Raw genomic sequence first — 6,832 nt, forward strand, 5'->3', positions numbered from 1 at the left:
GTTTGTGGTGTGTGTGTGACGTGGTATGTGTGAAATGTGTAAATGTGTGTGTTATGTGGTGTGTATATGTGTATGTGTGGTATGCATGTGGCATATGTGTTTATGTGTGGTGTGTGTGTTGTGTGTGTGGCATGTGGTATGTGTGAAATGTGTGAGTGTTGTGTGTGGTGTGTATATGTGTATGTGTGGTATGTGTGGTGCATATGTGGTGTGTATGTGGCATGTGTGTGTGAAATGTGTGAATGTTCTGTGTGCTATGTGGTGTGTATATGTGTGTGTGGTGTGTGTGGTATGTATGTGGCATGTGTGTGTGAAATGTGTATGTGTTGTGTGTGTGCTATGTGGTGTGTATATGTGGCATGTGCTGTGTATGTGTGGTGTATGTGTTTATGTGTGGTATGTGTGTTATCTGTGTGGTGTGTGTGAAATGTGTGTGCTATGTGGTGTGTATATGTGTATGTGCAGTATGTGTGTGGCATGTGCTTTGTATGTGTGTGATGTATGTGTTTATGTATGTGTGTAGTGTGTGTGTTATGTGTGGTGTGTATATGTGTGGTATGTGTGTGGCATGTGCCGTGTATGTGTGTAAGGTGTGGTGTATGTGTGTGGTGTGTGGCATGTGGTGTGTGTGGAATGTGTGTGTTCTATGTGCTATGTGTGTGTATATGTATGCCTGTGGTATGTATGGTGTGTGGTGTGTGCATGTGTGTGGCATGTGCTGTGTATGTGTAGTGTGTGTGCTTGTGTTTGCAACACAGACACCCCCACCTGAGTTTGGTGCAAGCAGCGCCTTGTAAGAGAGCAATTCTGACAGTCACTGCCACAGTGGCTGCCTTGCCTGGAGCCGGCCGAGTGGAGGTGGAGGCAGGGGCTTAACACCGGGGCTTCCATCATGAGCGAAGCTGGTGCCGGCTGTTATCATTTGCAGATGAAACAACTGGGGCAGAGTGGTCACTCGCAAAGGACAGCCCGCCAGCCAGGACAGAGCTAGGGCTCAGGCTAGCAGCCTCACGGTGCCTCTCGCCAAGCCTGGCCAGCCTAAGGGTTTTGGCACCGAAAACAGGAAGAGCAGAAGTGCCAGGGGACAAAGCACTTTCATGCCTCATTTAGCCCTGGTGACATGCTTTAAAATCAATAGATCATTATCTTCACCTGGCCGAGGGGGAAGTCAGGCCCTGGGGAAGGCCAGTAGATACCAGCAGGGCTAGGGGACTTGAACCAAGGTCTCCCGATCCCAAATCCCACTGTCCCATCCCCTCCAGAGCGGCCGTGGGTCAAGGCTGGGTCTGGATGGTGACTCTGGCAAGGAGGGTCAAGTGGACCAGGTTCCTGAAGCCGCACAGCTGTGGCTGGTGTCCCGGATGCTGACACCTGTTGAGACCTGCTGGTGGCTGGGGTTTCATGTCCTCATTTCACTTGGCCCTCACAGCAATCTTGCAAGTAGAACATTCTTCCCCTTTTACAGATGAAGAAACTGAGGTTTAGAGAAGCCACTTGCCCAGTGTAGACAGCAAGAAGGACAGGTCCAGGTCTGCTTGATGATGAAGCCTGTGTCTTCTCTGCTGTGTGATCCTAATCACGTTAGGGGGTTCCTGAGGAAGCAGAGGATTTTGCCCTTGCATTTGAGCCACAGCCGCTCTAGTAAGTATGTGTGTGTGCATATGTAGGTCCTGTGTTCCTATTGATGCTAATATGTACAAATTGCATATTAATATATATTAACGTATTACTATGTAATAATACATATCTGAAAGCTGGCTTCAGCTTAAGACTTTGTTTGAGAGTGGTTTGGGGGTTAACACTTTTTTAACCTGCTGGTCCATGTGTCGTTCATATGATTCCTTGCACATATTTGAGTCTTGGCATGCCTGCTTCTTTTCTCTTACCCAGGGATGGCTCCTCACTAGGAGGCTGGCACAGAACCATCGGAACAACCACTGGTGTAAGACACAGTAAAGCCCACCTGTGTGTTCCTGTGGAAGCTGGCCATGTCAGTGCACATAGACCAGAGGCTTAATTAAATTCTCAGCTCCTTGAGAGCAGGAGTCAGGGCTGAGGCTGATTAAGTTTGTCACTTTGGATTTCCAGCTCCGGATGGGTACCATGTATGCAGTTGGTGCTTATTAAATGTTTGTTGGTGGTCTTTCTGCCTTTTTTTTTTTTTTTTTTTTTTTGAGATGGAGTCTCGCTTTGTCACCCAGGCTGGAGTGCAGTGGTGCGATCTCAGCTCACTGCAACCTCTGCCTCCCGGGTTCAAGTGATTCTCCTGCCTCAGCCTCCCCAGTAGCTGGGATTACAGGTGCCCACCACCACACTCAGCTAATATTTGTATTTTTAGTAGAGATGGGGTTTCGCCATGTAGGCCAGGCTGGTCTCGAACTCCTGACCTCAAGTGATCCACCTGCCTCAGCCTCCCAAAGTGCTGGGATTACAGGTGTGAGCCACCATGTCTGGCAATTTTTTTTTGTTTCTTTTGAGACAGGGTCTCGCTTTGTCACCCAGGCTGGAGTGCAGTGGTGCGATCTTGGCTCACTGCAACCTCTGCCTCCCGGGTTCAAGTGATTCTCCTGCCTCAGCCTGCTGAGTAGCTGGGATTACAGGTGCCCACCACCACGCCCAGCTAATTTTTGTATTTTTAGTAGAGACGGGGTTTCACCATGTTGGCCAGGTTGGTCTTGAACTCCTGACCTGAGGTGATCCGCCTCCCTCGGCCTCCCAAAGTGCTGGGATTACAGGCGTGAGCCACTGTGCCCAGCCTGTTCTGGCTTCTTACATAAATTTTTACAATGCTTCTCCCAAACAGAAACATTTTCTTCTATAAAGATTATGGTACTACGTTAATTTCTCCAAAGAGTGAGCTATCTCATCTACCGATTATGGTTTGTCATGTGTAACTATGGTTTTACCCAAATGCTTGTAAAGTGGAATTTTCCCAAAATATTGTTAATATTTTCTTATAACATGGCATTCATCTCAGGAAGGGAAAGACTTGAACTGGAAGAGAATTCAGCAGTCATCCAGATTAACTCTTTAATTAGCAAATGAGGAAAGTCAAGTTCAACATGTCAGAGGGACTTCCAGGGCTCAACCGGCAAATCCACTTAGTAACCTATATTTGGGAACTGGTTGCTGGTGCAGAAAATAACTGATCTGATTCACAACATCTTCAGATTCTGGATCAATTATATGCTTGGCCAAATTTTTCTGTAGTAGATGTGAGAACATTTTTCAGTAACGTGTTCTGTTCACTATCCATCCAAGCTTCTGTCATTAGATAAGACTTCACCCATGTAACCTGCTACCTAGACACCCTCGGAGGGCAGGGGCTGGGTCTGTTTGCTCACAGTGGCTAGTATATACATTTGTTGAATGAATGGCTGATGGAACTTGAATTGAAACACAGTATATTACTTTCTTATTTATTCCAATGGTCCACTTAGTATAGATCCTGCACTATCCTGTTTAGTTGCTTCTGGGTTTTAGTGATAAATGCCTTTGGTTGCAATTAACAGTGACATAAACATATGGAGGGTTATTTTCTCACAGAACAAGAAGTCCAGAGATGGGCAGTTGCTAACGCTGCACCAGCAATGATGCTCAGTTATGTTGGGACAGCAGCCACAATTCTCTTGGCTTTTCCTCATGGTAGCAATATGACTGCCATAGCTCCAAGCATCGCATCCTGCATTCAGTGCAAGAAAAAGGGAGTAAGGGATGAAACCAGCAGATGAGGAAAAGCAAACGCTTCTTTTTTCCCCTGGGAAACCCTCTGACAGATTTCTGCTTCAATCTCATTTGCCAACACTGTACCAATGGCCACCCATAGCTGCAAAGGAGATGAGGAAGGACAGTGGGCGGGATCTGACCAAAGTCTTTGCGATTGACTTGCTCTCTTATGCCTCTGCCGTCACCTACAGAGAAACAGGCCCAAGTTAGCCCTCTGGTCCCACAAGAAACATGAGAAACAGGGGGATCAGAGCCATCCTAGCTGAGCTCAGCCCAGATCAGCAGGTCTTAGTGGACCCCAAGATGGGTAAGTCCGGAGCTGCCCAGTTGAACCCAATCTAGATCAGCTGACCCTCAGCCTCCCTTGCCTGCAGATGTGTGAGAATTAATGAGTATTGTTTGTCAATGATTTCTTATTCAGTATGTTTGTAGACATGGTTAATGGATACAGAAGGCAAACTTCGTTGTTTACCATGGGGTCAGTATCAGAGCATTTATTAAGGCAGACACTGGGGCATAGGAAAGAGGCTCAAGGCACAGTGTCTCCCCTGAGGAATTTATGTCCCCAGCTGGCGAGCATGACGCGTACGTGAGTAAATGAAGCCCCAGCATCACGTTGCTTTGCTGTGACATTTCTCGTGTCATCATCTCCTCAACAATAGAAGCTACTGTGTGCCTGGCATCATGTTAGGCTTTTTACACATTTAATCCTCAACACAGCCCTGCCCCAGGTAGGGTGTGTTGGGTTGCATGCATCAGAAAATACAACTTAAAGGGCCTAAGCCATTGTCAAGAAGTCCTGAGGTCTGAGGCTCTCCAGAGTTGGTTGACTCATTAACTCAAGGACACCACTGAGGACCCAAGCTCTTTCCGTCTATACATTCTGCCCTCCTAGCGTGTCAGCCTTAGCCTCAGCCTGGCTGTCCTCATACACTCAAGTGGCTGCAGCCATTCCAGCCGGCAGCCAGTAGCAGAAGAAAGACTGTAAAGGCAAAAAAATACCTTTCCCCGAAGCCCCTCTGCAGACTCTCATTGGCCGGATTGTCTCACTTGGCCATGGTTAAACCACCCAGGAGAATAGAGTCACCATGGCCACCCTTGAGCAGTTAGACTATGCCTTCTGGGGCTGGAGCCAGGCTCTCCTGAAGGCCATGGCTGTGCAAAGAGTGTGAGTGCCAGAACACAATCAGAGTTCCATCTGTAAATGAGGCTAGTACGGCTCAGAGAAGTTATATAACTTGTGTGCGGTCACACCTGGTAAGCTATAGTGCCGGGTTTCCAACCCGGATCTGTCTGACCCCAGATTTCCCCTAGACCTCGGCTGCTTTCCACAAGGTGGTGGGCCGGGGCTGCTGTCGTCCCGGGCTGCTGCTACCCTGCTGCTCCCGCACTCTGTGTGGTCATCCTCCTGCATTACAGCCCATTTTCAATCATGTAGGTGCTCAGTAATCACTCATTTTTCAGCTGGGCAGATATACTCACAGTCCCGGATCATCGCATGGACTCATTCCAACAATGTTGTCTGCAGGCCAGGTCTGCCAGATGAATCCCCGCCCCACTGGCAATGGATTCCGCAGCCCGTGGACACACTTTCTTCCTTCCCGTTCACGTGGCTATTTCTCTGAGAACCAGCAGCAGTGCTAGGAGGAGGGAAGGAAGTTATTGAGTCTGTCACTCATTAGCATCTCCGGGGAAGTGTGACCAGGAGGAGGCTGGAGAGGCTATCTATCCGTGGTTTCCTGCTGTTGAACCCACGGCTGGCCCTGACGGAGGACACCTGCGGAATAGGCATGTTGTCCCCAACATTCTCAATCCTCAGCGTTCACTTGGATCTTGTGCCGTGATTATCACTCGCATGAACACTAGCCTCCGCCCCGCCTCGGCCACAAGCAGACTGCGCTGGAATGCTCACCCTGTTGGCTTATTAATGGTTAGCAGCTGTTAATAAGTGAGAGCATTGGAAAAGGCCAGTGCTTTGGAAACCTGGTTTCTGTGCTTCCTATCTGTGTGGGCTTGGGTGTGCCTTACTCCCTCTGTGCCTTGGTTTTCTCGCTGTGTAATGCATAATGCCTTGCAGCATTGCTGTGTGGCTCAAGGACCATGAATATTGAGGATCCAGCGCATTGTAGGCATCCAAGAGTGGTGGACCCTGATAACATTATCAATGGACTTGGGCCAGTAAAACAGGGAGGAAGTCAAGGCTCCTAAGTGAAACCATTGAGTTGTTTGTTTTGAGGTAGAGTCTCACTCTGTTGCCCTGGCTGGAGTGCAGTGGTGCAATCTTGGCTCACTGCAACCCTCCACCTCCCAGGTTCAAGCAATTCTCCTGCCTCAGCCTCCCGAGTAACTGGGACTACAGGTGCACGCCACCATGCCCAGCTAAATTTTCTATTTTTGGTATAGAAGGGGTTTCACCATGTTGTTCAGGCTGGCCTTAGACTCCTGACCTCAAGTGATCCACCTGCCTCGGCCTCCCAAAGTGCTGGGATTATAGGTGTGAGCCACTGCGCCTGGCCGAAACTATTGAGTTTTACGAACTTCAGTGCCAATTTATTACAGCCCTTGGGGTGTGGCCTGGGTTGGACTCTAATGAAGAGAGTTGGATCTCCTAGTAGTCAGCTGGCATCTCAGCACACACTGAAGCAGGGGTTGACATTTTTCTATGAGGACAGGCTTCAAAGTCTTTTGAGCTTCCTTGCTTTGTCCAGGGAACTGGGAAAGAAAAATTTAAGGGATTTATGCTGCCTTCTGGGTAGGAGTGTAAGTTCCTGTTGCTGCTGTAACAATAATTACCACACACTTAGTTGCTTAAAACAACACAAATTTATTCTCTGACAGTTCTGGAGGCCAGAAGTTCAAAATGAGTTCCATGAGTTTAAAACCAAGGTGTCATCAGGGCTGGTTCTTTTTTTTTTTTTTTTCTTGAGACCGAGTCTCACTCTGTCGCCCAGGCTGCAGTGCAGTGGCACAATCTCCGCTCACTGCAAGCTCCACCTTCCAGGTTCAAGTGATTCTCCGCCTCAGCCTCCAGAGTAGCTGGGACTACAGGCGCCCACCACCACGCCCGGCTAATTTTTTGTATTTTTAGTACAGATGGGGTTTCACA

The sequence above is a fragment of the Pongo abelii genome, chromosome 18 (genome assembly GCF_028885655.2).
Source record: "Pongo abelii isolate AG06213 chromosome 18, NHGRI_mPonAbe1-v2.0_pri, whole genome shotgun sequence".
NCBI classification, from domain to species: Eukaryota; Metazoa; Chordata; class Mammalia; order Primates; family Hominidae; genus Pongo; species Pongo abelii.